Source organism: Prionailurus bengalensis, chromosome A1 (assembly GCF_016509475.1).
Source record: "Prionailurus bengalensis isolate Pbe53 chromosome A1, Fcat_Pben_1.1_paternal_pri, whole genome shotgun sequence".
Taxonomy (NCBI): Eukaryota; Metazoa; Chordata; class Mammalia; order Carnivora; family Felidae; genus Prionailurus; species Prionailurus bengalensis.
This window is the reverse complement of record NC_057343.1, coordinates 83,443,621-83,463,030: the sequence shown is the minus strand read 5'-3', so window position 1 is coordinate 83,463,030 and position 19,410 is coordinate 83,443,621. Positions and strand designations below refer to the sequence as shown.

Sequence of the window (19,410 nt, the reverse complement as noted above, 5' to 3'; positions counted from 1 at the left end):
CACTTTGATTAAGATTTGGTGCACTGGGCTTTTTACATTTACTTAGTGTTTTCTATTTTATTTTTATTCTTCATTTTCATTTTTCCAGGCTTGAAGAATAAAGCAATGTAGTACTTGAAATAACATGATGATTTTGGGGGTGCCTGGGTGGCTCAGTTTTTTGAGCGCCCAACTTTGACTCAGGTCATAATCTCACAGTTCGTGAGTTCAAGCCCCATGTCAGGCTCTGTGCTGACAGCTCAGAGACTGGGGCTTGCTTCATATTCTGTGTCTCCCTCTCTCTGTCCTTTCCCTGCTCATACTTTGTTTCCCTTCTCTTTCTCTGTCTCTCAAAAATGAATAAACATTATTTTTTTTAAAAAAAAAAGAAAGAAGATGAAGTTTTTAAATCACACTTTCTATTTTCTTCATCACAAATATGAAATTTTTATTTAACATTCCAGATCCAAACTCCTTTTCTTAAATTTTTTAAAATATTTATTGATTTATTTTTGAGAGAGAGAGAGAGCTCTCATGCCTGTGTGAGAGGGGAAGGGCAAAGAGAAAAAGCTAAAGAGGAAATTTAAAGCAGACTCCACCAGTCAACACAGAACTCAGTTCAGGACTGGAAACTCAGTAATACTGAGATCATGAACTGTCCTGAAAGCAAGATTTGGATGCTTAGCTGATATATTCACCTAGGCACCCCTTCAAGTGGTAAAGACTCACCTAATCTCCATGTATCAATTCAAAAAAGAAACAACTTTACTCTTCAGATCCAAAGGAATTGAAAAATTACCAGTGGTCATAAATTAGGCATGGATACTTGTAAATTTTATTAATGATTATAGGTTTTATATTGAAATTCAGGATATAAACTTATTGTTTTCTAAGAAAGCATATTATTATGTAATAGTAAGTATAAAATATTTATAACTCTGTTGCAGTCATATTTCTTTCAATGGAAATAATGTAATTCTAATTGCATAGGCTTTATTGGACCACTAAAACACAAGTGTATGAAATGTACTTAAACTGGTGAATGATCATACCAGTTAAAGAATGGGTCCATTTGACCATGAGAAGAGAGATATTTGCAGCATTGTTTCTGTGAGTCAGATTCTCACCTCCCCCCAGGGAGAGCAAAATATCCAATGGCTCAACTATCCAGATGGGAGTCTCAGCCAAAGATTTGTGTCATACAGCCAAGAGGTTTCATTTGATGGTATCCAATAAATACACAGGTGTTACAATCAATCAGTGCCAAACAAGTCATATTCCCTTAATATATCAGAATGACTACACAACCCCATGGTATTCATCCCATATTTCCAGTACAGTGGGTTGATTCTGTTTAGAGTGATTGTTCTGTTCCCAACATAGGGATCCCCAGGTATTCAAATGCCCATAACCCAGAGCACCCCCCGTTAATCCATCCCAAATTTGAGCACAATCACCAAATCCTCTTGTGGTGGTATTTCCAGGACCTTATTTTCTTTTAAAAAATATTTAAATTCCATTAACATAAAGTGTAATATTTTCAGGTGTACAATTTAGTGATTCAACACTTACATACAGCACCCTGTGCTCATCACAAGTGTACTCTAAGACCTTTTGGGTTAGCAAACTAAGGACAGTTTTTGGGATGGGCACTGGCTGTCATATGTAAGAGATGAATCACTGGGTTGGTTCTACTCAAGCCAAAACTACACTCTATGCTAACTAACTTGAATTTTAAGAAAAAAAAAGATCAACAAACATAAAACACTCAATATATCTCTATGTTTCAGCAAAAACAAAGAAAAAGTAATAGAAAAATACAAAAAGAAAAAAAATTTAAAAATAAAAAATAAAAAAAATAAAAATAAAATAAATACAAAAGAACAATCAAATGTAAAACATTCAGGAGCTTTTCTATCTAACAAAGTGAGTAACTTTAAAAACAGCAATTTTGTGGGTGGTAAAACACATGGAGGAAAATATTGATAGATTGAGAAGTATGTAGGGAACTTCAAGATATTAAAAAATGTCAATTCTTCCCAAGTTAAGAGACTCACATCTTGTATTATATTGGAAGACAGGAAGCAAGGGAGAGTAAAGTTGCAACATTTTATAATTTCTGGATCTCTAATGTATAGCATGGTGACCAAAGTTGGTTAACACAACTGTATTATATACTTAAAATTTACTAAAAGTGTAGATATCAAGTGTTCTCCCTACACAGGAATAATATTATTAGAGGTGCTAGTTATATTAACTTATTTTGAATGCCATTTCACAATGTATACATATATCAAAATATCAAGGTGAATATCTTAAATATATGCAATTTTTACTGGATAATTATACCGTAATAAAGCAGAAAAATGGAGCTGATGTTAACATTGGAATATCTTGTCTCCTACTTTTCAAAACCATTACTTTGGGCAATTTACTTAAGTAGTTTTATTATTGAAGAAATTAAACAAAAAAAATTATCGATAAGAATACCTGACACGTGCAATATTTGTAAGTGTCAGTGAGTTTAGACATGTGCTTGCCACAGTTCCAATTTAGTATGTTTTTTCTCTTACTGTTATGTAAGTGATGGGGAGCAGAAGTTTCAGTACTCCTCTAGTACTTAAGGAAGGAGATGCAATTATCTACCCAGGGTAAGTATTTTTTTAAAAAAAGTGTTTTTATTTATACTGCTGCTTTTTGTCTTCCTGCGAAATTACAGAGGGTGAGATTTCAATAAAACAATTAACAGCAGGTATGACACAAGGTCTTATGAGTGTTTCTAGAATTTAATTGAAAATACACTCATAATTTTCAGGTTAAAATCTTTAAGAAGATAGTTATATTCTCAGAACTATATACATATTAATATTAATGGATACACCATAGCCCTATAATTAGAATACTGATGTTTTTTCTGGGAGGCTAAATAATATAATAAACTGAAAAATTGTATTTAAATACATGGTGATATGAAGACTTTGATCCCTCTCATGATTACTATGAGTAACTATCCTTAAATGTGCATCTTGTTTATACTTCATTAGTATATCTTTCCATTCATTTATGAATAATGACAAAATTTCCAATTGTGTATTAGGTGCTTCTTTTATTTTTTATTGTGGAAACACAAAAAAACATGCAATATGTAGTTTTCCTTTGCAGTAATGTACTATTTCATTGGAATTATATACTACTTAGACTCATACTAAGAGACAGTATAAACAATCAGGTAAGAATATTTGGAAATTAATGTCAAATTTTCTGCTGAACATGAAGCTACAGAGATAATTGGTTTCATTTCTTATATGATTTTTGTCCTAAACATTTTATATCATTCTTTCATTTCATCTGTACAATATTATTTTGAGGAAAATAGTAGTACCCTATTTGTAAGGATATAAGAATTGTGGCAGTAGTTAAGTTATTTGCTTCAGCTCACAGATGGGAGCAGTTTGTTAAAAGTCCATGATTTTTTTCATATAATGCTTGTATTATTAAAAAAAATAAGTTTATTTTTGACAGAGAGAGAGAGAGAGAAAGTGGGAGAGGAGCAGAGAGAGATGGAAACACAATCTAATCCAGGCTCCAGGCTCTAAGCTGTCAGCACAGAGCCCATTGTGGAGCTCAAACTCACAAACTGTGAAATCATGACCTGAACCAAGGTCAGACCCTTAACTGACTAAGCCACCCAGGTGCCTATCAATTCTTCCAATATCTGCCTCTATTATCATGAATTTTACCTGTGTCTGTCTTTACTTGACCTTCTTCTTATAAGGACATCAGTCATATTGAATTGGGGTTTGCCCAACTCCATCCAGTATGATTTCATCTTAACTAATTATTTTCAAATTAGTTTACATTCAGAGGTGCTGGGGTTGAAGACTTGACATATGTTTTGGTGAAACACAAGTCACCCTATCACACTGGGCTATTTTAGTACAAAGTTTTTACTAAGTACAAAGCTTCCATATTTGTATAATTAAAATCTTTCTCAATTCATCAGCTACTGGACAGAATATTTTCTATAAATACAAATGAAACACTCTAAACTGTAAAGTAATAGATAAATGTAAATGTTTTGTTAACACTGATAAAAAAAAGTGCCTAGTATCATGAGAGCAAATGTTCATATTGTATATCTCTGTTACTTTTTCTGCCACAGGCTGACTTAAGCTGAATTTTTAAATCAACTTATCTTTAAAGGACGTTTGATATTTCCACATACTGTCTAATAGCTTTGGGGAAGTTTCCTTTTTGAAGATGCATTATAAATTATGTAAAAATGTATATTATTTGCTTAATTCTCAAAGGGCGACAAAGGGTCCTTAGAAACTGAACTTAGCAAATATTCAACACTTTTACAGACTGACAATACCAACAGACATATTTCTTTTCAATATTATAGTTCTTGAACTTTGAATTTCCTAATCCTGGTGAAGTCATCTTAATCATTGACCTGTAGAATTTACCACAATCACAAGGTTTGTAAGGCCCTAGGTACATATTTATCAAATTAATGAAGTAATGTCACTTTTTGTTGTATTAGATCAAAAAAACATTCATCATGGCACAGGACTATCAGATATTTAATACTGATATCATCATTCTAGGAATCTCCAGTCACAGCCCCAACCACATCTTCCTCTTCTCTTTGGTGTTGGGCATCTTCACAGTGGCCTTCACGGAAAACAGTGTCATGGTTCTCCTCATCTACCTGGAAACCCAACTCCACACACCCATGTACTTCCTTGTCAGCCAACTGTCCCTCATGGACCTCATGCTCATCTGCATCACTGTACCTAAGATGGTTTTCAACTACCTATCTGTCAGCAAGTCCATTTCTGTGGCAGGGTGTTACAGAAATTTTCTTCTATGCATCATTAATAGGTTGTGAATATTTCCTGTTGGCAGTCATGGCTTATGACCGTTATATTGCCGTTTGCCACCCTCTAAGATAAACTGATCTTATAAGTTCTAAAATTTGTGGACTTATGACTGTGTCTTTCTGGATCCTGGGTTCTACTGATGGTCTCATTGATGTTGTAGCTACACTTTCCTTCTCCTATTGTGGGTTCAAGGAAATAGCCAACTTCTGTGATTTTCCTTCCATGCTAATCATCTCATGCAATGATACTTCAACATTTGAAGAAGTTATTTTCTACTGTTGTATCGTAATGATTGTTTTCCCTGTAGCAATCATCATTGCTTCCTATGCTTGTTATTCTGTCTGTCATTTGCATGGGTTCTGGAGAGGATACCCACAAACTTTTGCCAGCTGTTCCTCTCACCTCATGATGGTCATAATGTACTATGGAGCAAATTTGTTCATATACATGTCCACTTCAGACTGTTCTCCCACTCAGCATAAAATTGTTTCTGTTTTCTACACCATCCTTACTCCTATACTAAATCCTGTCATCTATAGCCTCTGCAATGAATAATTGGCCAGACTATTCATGAAGGTGTTGGGGAAAGAGAATTCTTCCAAGTATAGAGAATAATTTGCTTAATTACTTTCATGCTTTGCCAATATCTCTTTAGTGTTCCTTTTATTTTCATCAGTTGTAAAATGTGACACTTATGTGCACATTTTTGGAATAACACATTCATGGGCAACACACAAATCCTTGATTTTAAATAAAACTGTTTCAAATTGTTATTATTATTCTATATTTAATTACATTATGATTAAATACAGTTTATGACCTTACAGTTATGACCTTTTCTTGAATAAGGACACTATAGGTTGATTTAAAGTTATCAGGAATGTTGTGACTTATATCTGGGTAACAAACAAAGCTTCTTTCACTATGTGGTAAACCCAAAACTTAATGCAGTCACTTTAGAGTCATTTTAGGTGAAGATTTCATACACTGGGATTTTTAAATTTATACAATGTTCAATATAGAGTGCAAGCAGGGGAAAGGCAGAAGGAGAGAGAGACACAGAATCCAAATCCAGGCTCTGAGGTGTCAACACAGAGCCCATTTGTGGGACTCAAACTCATGAACCGTGAAATCATGACCTGATCCAAAGCTGGACACTCAACCAACTGAGCCACCCAGGCGCCGCTACACTGTCTTTTTAAAATAATGTTAAGAGTTAATTGGGTTTCTGTAATGCCTAGTTGAATTATTTTCAGGATTTTGAGGGATTCTGTTTCCATGAGAAATCCAATTATACTCACATACTAATGTGTATTTTTTTTTATTCTGGATCATCATAGATGGACATATTTTCTCATATATTTCATGTCAGCTTCTTTCTTTCAGTGAATCTTCACAACTCCTAGTCAATTATGGTAACCACATAGATTTTGAACAAAATTGAGGACTTTTCACACATCTTTGCTCTTGTTTCTAATGTTTTGTCATGGAAAAAGAGATCCTGAATTATCTGTTTATTCTGTCTGCTTAACCAAATTGTCTTCGGTGAGTCTGCAGTATATTTATAGAAAAGTCTACAATGGACCTTATATATATAAGCATTCCCAATTTTTTATGTCTTTTGTGGGTTAACATCCTTTAATCACGTTAAACCTATGCTCTGATTGCCAAGGAATACTTAACATTGTGTATAGATTTTTTCATTTTTTTCTTGTCCCTTTTTTCCAAACAACTAAAACAAACAAATGCACTGTACTATATGTGGAAACTGACAATTCTTCCTGTTTTCTTCCTTCTTCCTTCTATGTTTTCTTATATCTTAAAAGTCTCCAATCTTGTTCATTGATTATCTTAGAACTTTGACTTGGCACTAATATTCCCTACCCTCTTACAATGGAAAGCAGATCCCTGTGTATCCTGGATGCTGGTGCCTATCCATATTTTCTCTGTAAGCCCTGATATAGGGTGGAAGGAGTTGCCTATGGACCAGAGGGTCAGACCAATCACATCCTAAGAAGTTGGGTTCACATTCTGATCCAAGAAAAAAACATATAACAAAAAAAATTGTAAGATCTAGCTATTATATATTGATAGACTCCAGGAGGACATGCTTGCCCTATATTCTCTAGGTACTACACAAAAGAGGGGAAAATATGACACTAGATATAGCTAAATTAATTTATATGAGCTCAATGCTATCTTAATTCAACCATTCCCCATTTGGTCTGAAGTGACTATACATAAAAAAATGAAGTCTCAACCCTTTCAAGATTACTAAACATTGGTTCCAAATAATTCTGATTTCTAATGACCTCAAATACCAATAAGGTTGGCAAGTCAAAGTAAGGCTTATGGTGTTCTTGGGGCCATGACCTATACTTCCTGTTGTTCCTTCAGTACTGAATGTATAATTGGAATAAATATACTTGACAACCAGGAGAATCACTAGATCAATATTTAATCTATAGGATGAGGATATGGTTAAAAGAACAATGTGAAAGGCTTCATTTTATCCAATTTAGCCCATATGGTAAAACAGAAACAATACTACGTCCCCGAGGGAAGTGCAGAAATTAATACCATCATCAAAACATGAAAAATGCAAATTAGTGATAACTACTAGATTCCCATGTAATTCATTAGTTTGGCCTGTACAGACTCAGATGAATCTCAGAGTATAACTATGTATTATCAGAAAATTAATCAAGGGATAAATCTAATTATAGCTTCTGTCCTGATATATCATCTCTGCTGGAGACAATTAGCACAACTCCTGGTATTTAGTATACATCTGTTAACATGCTTTTTTTCTTCCTATACTACTTTGTAAATACCGCCTGAAACAGTTTGTTTTTGCCTGTTTTGGTCAACAATGTACCTTTACAGTTTTGCTTCAGGGCTGCATCAGTTCTTTGCCAGAACATTGCCCATTGAAATATTTGTTGTTTTGATACTGCACAAATCCTCACACTGCTCCACTTATTGATGCAATTATGCCCATTGAACCTATTTAGCAAGAACTAGCAAGTCTTTCTTTCTTTCTTTCTTTTTTTCCATGTTGAGAACATTTTATTTTTATTTCATTCATCATCATTTTTCCCCCCTCAGGTTTACTGAGACGCAATTCAAACTCAGCACTGTACAAGTTTAAAAAGTACAGCATAGTTATTTCAGTCATACATATTGTGTAATAATTACCACAAATTTGAGTTAACATTTATCTTTTTGTATAAATTGAAATAAAGAAAAACCAAAAGAAGAGACTTATTTTTTTCTTGTGATGAGAATTCTTAGGATCCACCCATTTAATTTTCTTTGTCTTTTTTATCATCTTAACTTTCATATATAGCCATAGCAGTACAACAGTTTTTACTACAGTCATGTATTACATTGCATTCCTAATATTTATTTGGAAAAAAAATCTAATCTCTTTATTTTATTTTATTTTTTTAAATTTATACCCAAATTAGCATATAGTGCAACAATGATTTCAGGAGTAGATTCCTTAATGCCCCTTACCCATTTAGCCCATCGCCCCTCCCACACCCTCTCCAGTAACCTTCTGTTTGTTCCCATATTTGTGAGCCTCATGTTTTGTCTCCCTCCCTGTTTTTATATTTTTTTGTTTCCCTTCTCTTATGTTCATCTGTTTTGTCTCTTAAAGTCCTCATATGAGTCTGATCTCTTTTCTAAGAGTGTGTGTATTGGTTCACATACAAGGGAAGTCATACAATATTACTTTGTTTTTCTTAATTGTTTTACATAAATGATGTCCTCAAATTCCATTTGTGCTGTAACAAATGAAAGAATTTCATCATCATATTATGGCTGAAAAATATTTCAATAGATATATACACAACACAATTTTATCAATTCATCTATCCGTGGACATTTACATTGTTTCCATGTCTTATATATTGTGCATAATGTTGCTATAATTATAGGGTTGCAGATACATTTTTAAATTAGCATTTTCATTTTCTCTGGGTATATTCTCAGAAGCAGAAATACTGTAACACATGGTACTTCTATTATTTTTTAATTTGTTGAAGTTCCTCTACATTATTTTACAGTGTCTTTACCAGCTTAAAACCCCACCAAAATTCCCCTCTTTTCACACTCATGCCACTTTTTATCATTTCTTGTCTTTTGATGATGACCTTTCTAATAGGTTTGACGTGAAATGTCATGGTGGTTATAATTTCCCTATTCTTAAATACTGCTGATGCTATCTTTTCATATATCCATTGGTAATTAATATATATTCTTTGGAAAAATTTATAATCAGGTAATTTGCTTATTTTTTAATTGAAATATATTTAGCAATTAAGTTGTATGAAGTTATTTTTTTGCATATATGGTGGATACTCAACCCTTATCAGAAATACAGCATGAAAAAATAGATTTCATATTGTGTAGGTTGGCTTTTAACTTTGTGTTTATTCATGTTGTTTTGCAGAAGCCTTTTACTTTGATATGATCTCATATTTAAAATTTTTAGTCATTAAGCTTTACGTGTTACATCCAAAAATATCATATCTAAAAGTCAAGTTAAAGAGGTTTACTTTTCTGTATTTTCCTTCAGGGGCTTCATGATATGAGGTTTTAGATTTAATTTTTAATTCTTTACATGTTAATTTTGGTGAGTGGTATAAGATAGTTTAATTTTATTCTTATATATGTGAATATCCAATGTTCCCACCAACATTTGTTGAAGGTATTGTCTTTTTCCATTGAGTATTCTTGACTCTTTTGTCAATCATTAGGTGAAGGTATATACTTGGGTTTATTTCTGAGCTCTTAATTCTATTGCATTGATCTATTTGTCTGTTTTTACAATAAGACAATACTCTTCACTAGCATGATTTATAATATATCTTGAAATGAGGAAGTATGGTGCCTCATCTTTGTTCTCAGGATAGCTTTGGCTACTTCAGGTATTTTGTGCTCTACATAAATTTTTAGATTATTTTTTCTATTCTGCAAAGTGTGCCATTAAAATCTTGACAGGGATTTCATTGAATCTATAGATGGCTTTTGATAGTATTGACATTTTAACAATATTAATTTTTTCCAATTCTTGAAAATGAGTTATATATCCACTATCTATCTTAAATTTTGCAACCTGTATAATGTAGTTTTCAAGGTAAAGATCTTTTGCTCCTTTGGTTAAGTTTACTTTTAAGTATTTTATTTTTATTTTTTTGTAAATTGTATGTTTTTATTTATTGCTTTTTTTCAGATAATGTTATAAGTGTGGAGATGTACTACTAAATGTTGTATATTGATTTGTATGCAGCACCATTACTGAAATCATGGATTACACTTAAGAGGTTTTTTTTTCGTGGAGTATTAAGGATTTTCTATGTAAATAAAAACATGTCATTTTCATATAGAGACAATTTTACTCCTTTTCAAATTAGGATGCATTTATTTATGTCTCTTGTCTGATTACTCAGACAAGGACTTCAGTAAAAATACTGAATAGGAGCAATGAGAGTATGCACTCTTGTCTTATCCTTGATCATAAAGAAAAGTTTCCAGTTGTTGATCATTGAGTATGATGTTAGTTTTGGGCTTGTCATATATAGTCTTCATTATTTTGAGATATTAATTATTTCTATACTTAATTATTAAGAGTTTTTAATCACAAACAGATGTTAAGGTTTTTTTCAAACTATTTGTCTCCATCTATTAAAATGATCATAAGGGATACAGAGGATGGTGATGGACTAGGAGGACACATAGCTGGTGTCATACCATAAACACAAGTAGGTACCTATTAAATCATCCCACATATATCAAAAGTAGCCCTGAAGACTGAAAAAACAAACTTCACAACTACAGGGAGAGAAGAGACCACACCAAAGAGGGTAGGAAGTGTGGAGACCAAGTTTAGGGGAGAAACAGATCACAGGAACTAGGGAGTACAGGGAGTCATGGCCACAGAGGTGGGTGAGAGAAAGAGAGCAGTACACAGAGACGTGCACAAGGAGATCATTTTTTTCCAAAGCCATTGGGAAACTAGAGGAGGTGAATTTCATGAGTTTTTGCAACATATGTGTTTTCTTTTTAATTTTTCTTAATATGATTTGTTTTTGTCAAATTGGTTTCCATACATCACCCAGTGCTCATCCCAACAGGTACCCTCCACAATACCCATCACCCACCCTCCCCTCCTTCCAACCCCCCATCAACCCTCAGATTGTTCTCAGTTTCTAAGCATACAGTTATAGAGGTCAGCAAGTGATGACCAGATAGAGCCCAGAGTGCACTCACTGCCCTGCCCCTGGAGAGACTCAAACAACCTGGGGGCAAATTGCATGAAAGTAGCAATCTGAAGAATATCTGGGGAACACAGGGTAAAGATTATTTGCTCTTTGCAAGGTGTTTCCCTGAGTGGCAGCTTTCATTGAGATGACTCTCTGGGAACAGAGTTGGTTGGCAATTTTCTCTTCCCTGCCACTAGTGTTAACACAGTGCCACCTGCAGGAAGAATCAGGACCAAACAGGGTTGTCTAACTTTTTACATCAAGCCCTGCCCTCAAGATATCTGATAGAATTACCCTTCTCAGTCAAGCTTGGCTAATACCAACATGGTGAGCCCCTCGTTCAGAAGACCAGCAAAAACATCTCCCCACACCAGGTCTCCTGACCAGAGAGTTCCGCAGAGCCCGAGTCCCAGTGCAGGTGGTGTTAAGTCTCATTTCACAAGCATAACAGAGAACACCTAGTTAAAACCACTTTTAAGCCAGAGATCAAAAACTCCACAAATCATCCCAGGAGAGCTTTTGCAGATGACTGGTTTGAAGGATAGTGTAGCCAAAACACAATAGTAGAGTGAATATAACTCACACCAGAGGCACTACTTAACCACTAGATCTGGGGCAGTACATGACCTCTTCTTCATATTGCCATTACTTTCATGAGCAGGAAACATAACTCCCTTTCTAAAACAGGGGAAAAGACAGAGAATTAGACAAAATGTAATTATGGAGTAATTTATCACAAATGAAAGAACAGTATAAGGCAACATGAACAGAACTAAATAAATCAGATGTAAGTAATATATCTGATGGATAACTTAAAACAATGATCAAAGGACACTAATTGTGCTTGAAAACATCATAAAAGACATCAGTGCAAATTTCCCAGAGAGAGATAAAAGACATTAAAAAGAATCAATCAAAGTGGAAGAATGCAAAAGTAGAGATGAAAAACAGGCTTGATGCAATGAGCAGCAAGCTACAAGAAACAAAGGAACAAATTAATGACACAGAAGCCTGGAAAGCAATGAAATATGGAACATGAGAATTGAATTAAGGAATTCAGTGAGTTTATCAAATGTAATAAATTTTATGTTGGAGGCATCAAATAAGAAAGAGCCACCTGGGTGGCCCAGTCAGTTAAGTGCCCAATTTCATCTCATGTCATGATCTTACAGTTCATGAGTTTGATCCCCACATTGGGCTCTGTGTCATATGCAGCCAAAGCCATCTTGAAAGGGAAGCATAAAGCAACACAGGCTTACTCCAAGACGTAAGAAAAATCTCAAATAAATGACCTAACCTTACAAATAAAGGAGTTAGGCAAAGAACAATAAACAAAGCCTAAGGCCAGCAGAAGAAATAAAATAATAAGTATTAGAGTAGAATTAAATGATATAAAAATGAAAACAAGAAAAATAAAGAACAGATGAATGAAATAAGAAACTTGTTCTTAAAAAAATCAATAAAATTGCAAAAGCTATACCTGTACTTATCAAAAACAAAAGCAAAATAACTCAATAGAATAACAAATGAAAGAAGAGCAATAAGAACATACACAAAGTACTACAACCAATTATAAGAGAGTTTTATGAAAAACTGTATTCCTGTAAATTACACAACCTGGAAAAAAATGGATAAATTTCTAGAAATATATATACTACCAAAATGAAAACAAGAAGTAGAAAACTTGAACAACAAAGAATGATAACCAACAAAGACATTAAGTGATCAAAAACTCCCAGTGAACAAATTTCATGAAAAATGTCTCCAAGGGGGTGCCTGGGTGGCTCAGTCAGTTAAGCCTCTGACTTCAGCTCAGGTGTGATTTCACAATTCTTGAGTTTGAGCCCCATGTCATGCTCTGTGCTGACAGCTCAGAGCCTGGAACCTGCTTCAGATTGTATGTCTCCCTCTCTCTCTGACCCTGCCCTGCTCACAATCTTTCTGTCTGTCTCTCTCTCTCTCTCAAAAATTAATAAACATTAAAAATTAAAAATACAAATAAACATTAAAAATATTAAAAAACGGCTTCTAGTGGAAATATTACCAAAGATATAAAGAAGAGTTGATACCAATTGCCATACTGTTTAAAAAATAAAAAAGAAGAAAGAAAAAGAAAAAGAAAAGAAATGCAAAGAAAATCCACAAAATTCATTTTATGAGGCCAGGATTAACCTGATACCAATATCAGAAAATGATGATAATTATACTACTAAAACAACAACGGCAACAACAAAGGCTAATATCCTTGATAAACTTAGATTTTAAAAATAATCAATAAAGTACTAGTAAACTGTATCCAAAAATGCATTTAAAAAATCCTTCACTACAATCAAGTGGCGTATATTTCTGGGTTGCAAGTGTGGATCAGTATTTAAAAACCAATCAACATGATACAACATATTTTTTTTAAAAAAGATAAGAACCATATGATAATTTCAATAGATGCAGAAAAAGAATTTGGCAAAACCCAACATTCATTCATGGTAAAAACCCTCAAGAATGTACTTTTAGAGGGAACATACCATTACATAATAAAGTCCATATATGAAAAACCCACAACTAATATCCTCCTCAAAGGAGATAATGTGAGAGCTTTTTCTCTGAAGTCAGGAACCAAGAGAGAGATATGCAGTATCACCGCTGTTATTTAATATAGTACTGTAAGTCCTAAATGCAGCAACCAGATAATAAATACATACATACCTACATACATAATACATACATAACATCCAGATTGGGAAGATAGAAGCCAACCTTTCACTGCTTGCAGATGACATGATACTCTATAGAAAACCTGAAAGGCTCCCCCAAAAAACTCCTGTATCTGATCAACAAACTCAGTAAAGTCACAGGATGAAAAAAATCAATGTACATAAATGTGTTTCATTTCTATAGACCAATAATGAAGCAGCAGAAGAGAAAAGGAATAAATCCCATGTTGCACCACATTGCACCAAAAAAAACATAAGAAATCTAGGAATAATCCTAACCAAAGAGGTAAAATAACTTCCCTGAAAGCTATGCAACATTGATGAAAAAATTGCAGATAACTCTAAGAAATGGAAAGACATTCAATACTCATGGATCAAAACAGATATTGTAAAAACGTCTACACTTTCCAAAGCAACCTGCACATTCAATGCATTCCTTATCAAAATTCCAACAGCACTGTTCACAGAGCTAGAACAAAAAAAATCCTAAAATTTGTACAGAATCACAAAAGATGGAGATAGTCAAAGGAAACTTGAAAAAGAAAAGCAAAGTTGGGGACATCACAACTGCAGACTTCAAGCTATACTATAAAGCTATAGGGATCAAGACAGTATGGAAGTGGCACAAAACAAACACATAGATCAATGGAACAGAAAAGAAAATCCAGAAATGAATCCCCACCAATATAATCAATTACACTTTGACAAAACAGGAAATAATATTCAATGGAAAAAGACCATCTCTTCACCCAATGGTTTGGAAAAATTGGACAGAAACATTCAAAAGAATGAAACTGGAAAACTTACACCATACAAAAAAGTGAAGCCCAAATAGATTAAAAATCTAAATGTGAGATTTGAAACGGTAAAAATGCTGGAGGAGAACATAGGCAATAAATTTGTCCCTTTTGGCAGTAGCAAATTATTTTTAGATGCATCTGCTGAAGCAATAAAACAAAATAAAAAATTAACTATTGGGACTACATAAAATTTAAAAACTTGTGCACAGTGAAGGAAACAACAAAACTGAAAGCAACCTATGCACTGGGAGAAGATATTTTCAAATTACAAATCTGGTTTTTATCTAAATGGTTATTATCTAAAATGTATAAAGAACTATTAAACTCAGCACCCCAAACTCAAATAATCCAATTAAAAATGGGCAGCATAGATAAATATTTTTACAAAGAAGACATGCAGATGGCCAGAAGACCCATGGAAAGATACTCAATATGATGATCATGTAGGAAATTCAAATAAATAATAAATGAGATATCATTTCTCACTAGTCAGAAGGGCTAAAACCAACAACACAAGAAATAACAGGTGTTGGTGAGGAGGTTTAGAAAGAGGAAAATCCCTGCACTATTGTTAGAAATGTAAACTGCAAAACAGTATGAAGGTTTCAAAAAAGTTAAAAATAGATCTACCATTTGATTAAGCAATTACACTACTAATTAATTACCAAAGGAATATAAAAACGGTAATTCTAAGGGAAAATGCACCCTTATTTTTATATAGCAGCATTATCTACAATGGCCAAATGGTGGAAATACCAAAAATGTCAATTGACTGATGACTGAATAAACGAGAAGTTTGTATTTCTGATGGAATTTTGCTCAGCCATAAAAAAAATTAAATCTTGCCATTTGCAATGATATTGGTATCCCATATGAATGGCACTTGATCATGGTGAATAATTCTTTTAATGTGCTGTGAATTAAAAAGCAAATTTTGTTGTTATTGCTGTTGTAGAATTTTTGCACTGACATTCATTAAGGATATTGTCTGTAGTTTTCTTTCCTGGTAATGTCCTTTTCTGTCTTTAGTTTCAAAGTTAGGTGGGTCTCATAAAATGATTTTAGGAGTCTTATCTCCTTTTTTATTTTCTTGAAGAGATGGAGAAATATTAGGATTTATTCTCTTTTTTTTAAATATAATGTCAAATTGGCTTCCATACAACACCCAGGGCTCATCCCAACAGGTGCCCTCCTCAATGCCCATCGCCCATTTTCCCCTCTCCCTTACCCCCCAAACAACCCTGTTTGTTTTCTGTATTTAAGAGTCTCTTGTGGTTTGCCTCCCTCCTTATCTGTATGTAACTTTTCCCCCCTTCCCCTCCCCATATTCTTCTAAGTTTCTCAAGATCCATATATGAGTGAAAACATATGGTATCTCTTTCTCTCAATGACTTATTCCACTTAGCATAATACCCTCCAGTTCCATCCATATTGCTTCAAATGGCCAGATTTCATTCTTCCTCATTGCCAATTAGTATTCCATTCTATATATAAATGATATCTTCATTATCCATTCGTCAGTTGATGAACATTAGGCTCTTTCCATGATTTAGCTATTGTTGAAAGTGCTGCTGAAAGTGCTGCTGTAAACATTGGAGTTCATGCACCCCTATGCATCAGCACTCCTGTATCCCTTGGGTAAATTCCTAGCAATGCTACTGCTGGGTCATAGGGTAGTTCTATTTTTATTTTTATTTTTTTTAGAGAAACCTCCACACTGTTTTCCAGAGTGGCTGCACCAGTTTGCATTCCACCAACAGTGCAACAGTGCAGTGTTTCTCCACATTCTCACCACCATCTATAGTCTCCTGATTTGTTCACTGTAGCCACTCTGACAGGCATGAGGTGGTATCACAGTGTGGCTTTGATTGGTATTTCTCTGATGATGAGTGACACTGAGCATCATTTCCTGTGTCTGTTGACCATATGGATGTCTTCTTTGGAAAAGTGTCTATTCATGTCTTATGCCCATTTCTTCACTGGATTATTTGTTTTTCAGTGTAGAGTTTGGTGAGTTCTTTATAGATTTTGAATATTAGCCCTTTATGTGATATATCATTTTCAAATGTGTAATCCCATTCCATTGGTTGACTTTTAGTGTTGATTGTTTCTTTTGCAGTTCAGAAGCTTTTTATCTTTATTAGGTCCCAATAGTTCATTTTTGCTTTCAATTCCCTTGCCTTTGGATATGTGTCATGTAAGATGAATGGAAAAAAAATTGTGGTTTATATATACAAAGGAATACTACTTGGCAATGAGAAAGAATGAAATATGGCTTTATTTAGCAACGTGGATGGAACTGGAGAGTGATATGCTAAGTGAAATAAATCATAGAGAGAAACATACCATATGTTTTCACTCATGTGGATCCTGAGAAACTTAACAGAAGACCATGGGGGAGGGGAGGGGAAAAAAAGTTAAAGAGGGAGGGAGGCAAACCATAAGAGGCCCTTAAAACTGAGAATAAACTGAGGGTTGATGGGTAATGGGAGGGAGGGGAAAGTGGGTGATGGGAATTGAGGAGGGCACCTGTAGGGAAGAGCACTGGGTGTTGTATGGAAAACAATTTAACAATAAATTTCATATTAAAATAAATGCTGCAGCTGAGATCAAAGAGGGTGTTTCCTGCTTTCTCCTCTAGGGTTTTGATGGTTTCCTGTCTCACATTCAGGTCTCTCATCCACTTTGAGTTTCTTTTTGTGAATGGTGTAAGAAAGTGGTCTAGTTTCATTCTTCATGTTGCTGTCCAGTTCTCCAATCACCATTTATTAAAGAGATTGTCTTATTTCCATTTGATACTCTTTCCTGTTTTGTCAAAGATTAGTGGGCCATACATTTGTGGGTCCAATTCTGGGCTGTCTATTCAATTCCATTGTTCTATGTGTCTGTTTTTGTGCCAGTACCATACTGTCTTCATTAGTACAGCTTTGTAGTAGAGGCTAAAGTCTGGGATGATGATGTCTGCCACTTTGTTTTCATCCTCAATATCATTTTGGCTATTCTGGGTCTTTTGTGGTTTCATAAAAATTATAGAATTGTTTGTTCTAGCTTTGAGAAGAATGGTGGTGCAATTTTGATTGGAATTTCATTGAATGCATACATTGCTTTGGATAGTATTGACATTTTAACAATATTTACTCTTTCAAACCATGAGCATGGAATGTTTTCCCCTTTCTTTATGTCTACTTCAATTTCCCTCATAAACTTTCTATAGTTTTCAGCATACAGATCTTTTACATCTTTGGTTAGGTTTATTCCTAGGTGTTTTATGGTTCTTGGTGCAATTGTAAGTGGGATAAGTTTCTTTATTTCTCTTTCAGTTGCTTCATTGTTTGTGTATAAATATGCAACTGATTTATGTACATTAGTTTTGTACCTTGAGACTATGCTGAATTCATGTATCAGTTCTAGTAGACTTTTGGTGGAGTCTGTTGGGTTTTCCATGTATGGTATGCTGTCATCTGCAAAAAGCTAGAGGTTGACCTCTTCTTTGCCAATTTTGATGCCTTTGATTTCCTTTTGTTGTATTATTGCTGATGCTAGAACTTCCAACACTATGTTAAACAACGGTGAGAATGGACATTCCTGTAGTGTCCCTGATATCAGGGGGAAAGCTTTCAGTTTTTCCCCATTGAGGATTATATTAGCTGTAGGCTTTTCATGAATGGATTTTATGATGTTTAGGTATGATCCTTCTATCCCGACTTTCTCAGGGTTTTTTATTAAGGAAAGATGTATTTTGTCAAATGCTTTTTATGCATCTCTGACAGGATCATATGGTTCTTATCCTTTCTTTTATTAATGTGATGTATCATATTGATTGATTTGCTAATATCGAACCAGTCCTGAAGATCAGGAATGAATCCCACTTGATCATGGTGAATAATTCTTTTTATATGCTGTTGAATTAGATTTGCTAATATCTTGTTGAGAATTTTTGCATCCATATTCATTATGGATATTGGCCTGTAATTCAATTTTTTGATGGGTCTCTATTTGGTTTGGGAATCAAAGTAACGCTGGCTTCATAGAATGAATCCAGAAGTTTTCCTTCCATTTCTAGTTTTTTGGAACCACATGAAAAGGATAGGTATTATCTCTGCTTGAAATATCTGGTCGAATTCCCCAGGGAAGATATCTGGTCCTGGACTCTTATTTGTTGGGAGATTTTTGAAAACTGATTCAATATTTCACTAGTTATGGGTCTGTTCAAATTCTCTATTTCTTCCTCTTTGAGTTTTGGTAGTGTGTGTGTGTGTGCGTGTGCGTGTGCGTGTGTGTGTGTGTACATATGTGCGTGTTTAGAGTTTGTCCACTTCTTCCAGGTAGTCCAGTTTGTTGGCATGTAATTATCCATAGTTTTCTTTGATAATAGCTTGTAATTCTGAGGGATTGTTTCTAATAATTTCACTTTCTTTCATGATTTTATCTATTTGGGTCATCTCTCTTTTCTTGTTGAGAAGCCTAGATAGAGGTTTATCAATTATGTTTATTTTAAAAACAATCCCTTAGTTTCATTGATCTGTTTTACTGTTTTTTGTGGGGGTTTTGTTGTTGTTGTGTCTGTGGATTTTTTTTTGAATTCTATATTGTTTATTTTTGCTCTAATCTTTATTATTTCTCTTCTGCTGGGTTTGGTGTGTATTTGCTTTTCTGCTTCTAGTTCCTTTAGATGTGCTGTTATATTCATATTGGGGATTTTTCTTGTTTCTTGAGATAGCCTGGATTGCAATGTATTTTCCTCTTTTGATGCATCTCAAGG

The 19,410-nt window shown here is 34.2% G+C and overlaps 1 pseudogene; it reads left to right on the top strand.

The window, feature by feature from the left end:
• Window positions 1–4,543: 4,543 nt before the first annotated feature.
• On the top strand, window positions 4,544–5,420 carry LOC122468632 (annotated as a pseudogene).
• Window positions 5,421–19,410: the final 13,990 nt, after the last annotated feature.